Raw genomic sequence first — 1,442 nt, 5'->3', positions numbered from 1 at the left:
ATAATTATAATCATTAATTTATATTTACATTCATTATTCATATTTTATATAATAAAAATCTTAAAAATTTTCTACCTTAAATGAAATATTCTCATATTTATTCAAAAAATATTATTTCTTACTTTACTATATCTATTAAAATAAAAATATGAAAAAAATTACTAAAATAATTAATTACTCCATAATTAACCTTCCCTCTCCTATTAATATCTCCTACTGATGAAATTTCGGTTCCTTACTTGGAATTTTTCTCTTAATTCAAATTATCAGTGGGCTTTTTCTCTCATTACTGCCCTAATATTTCTATTGTCTTCAATAGAATCATTCATATTATCCAAAATGTACCTAATGATTGAATCATACGTAATATTCATATAAATAGGGCTTCTTTTTTCTTTATTTGCATATATCTACATATTGGACGAAATATTTATTATAACTCTTTTAACTTAACATATACTTGAATATCTGGTGTAATAATTTTCTTACTTTCAATGGCTACAACCTTCCTTGGCTATGTACTCCCTTGAGGACAAATATCATTCTGGAGGGCTATAGTAATTATTAACCTTATATCAACCATCCCCTACATTGGAAATATACTAGTTATATGAGTTTGGAGTGGATTTTCAATCAATAACTCTACACTAAATCGATTTTTCTCCTTTCATTTTATCCTATCTTTCATTATTCTCCTATTTATCATATTCCACTTATTCTTTCTACATCTTACAGGATCCTCAAATCCTACGGGTATAAACAGAAATCTTTATAAAATCCCATTCCATCCCTACTTTACTTTTAAAGATTTATTAGGCTTTAATGTAATATTATCTATTTTTCTTATTATTATCCTTCAATACCCCTATATATTTAGAGACCCTGATAATTTTACTCCTGCGAATCCCTTAGTCACACCCACTCATATTCAACCTGAATGATACTTCCTTTTTGCTTACACTATTCTCCGATCTATCCTTAATAAACTTATTGGAGTAATTGCCCTTACTATATCAATTTTAATTTTATACACCCTTCCCCTTATTAAATCCATTTACTCTAGTCCTTCATCTATAATTCTATCTAACCAACTAATATTTTGAATATTTATTAATACATTTATTAATATATTTATTAACTTGAGCAGGCGCCCAATTAATTGAAGATCCTTACATCCTTATTAGCCAAATTACTATAACTTAATAAATTATTATAACTTTACTATAACTTACTTCTTATTTTTCGCCCTCTTACCCCTAAACTATAAAATATGAAAATTTATTATTTATTTATAAATTTAATTTCTTTCTCTTTATCCTCCTTTTAACTAATAATTATTAAATAATTACTTAAATCATATATTTAATCCCTTAATTTCCAACTTCCCTATTCCCATTATATTACCTTAAACTTAAATTTCTACTCTTACGCTATATTCTAAC

The 1,442-nt window shown here is 25.7% G+C and overlaps 1 pseudogene; it reads left to right on the top strand.

Moving 5' to 3' along the window:
- Nucleotides 1–148: 148 nt before the first annotated feature.
- LOC108685068 lies at nucleotides 149–1,283 on the top strand (annotated as a pseudogene).
- Nucleotides 1,284–1,442: the final 159 nt, after the last annotated feature.

This window comes from Atta colombica, unplaced genomic scaffold (assembly GCF_001594045.1).
Source record: "Atta colombica isolate Treedump-2 unplaced genomic scaffold, Acol1.0 scaffold145, whole genome shotgun sequence".
In the NCBI taxonomy this organism is placed as follows: domain Eukaryota; kingdom Metazoa; phylum Arthropoda; class Insecta; order Hymenoptera; family Formicidae; genus Atta; species Atta colombica.
The sequence above is the reverse complement of the archived record's forward strand: the minus strand, read 5'-3'. Positions and strand labels throughout refer to the sequence as shown.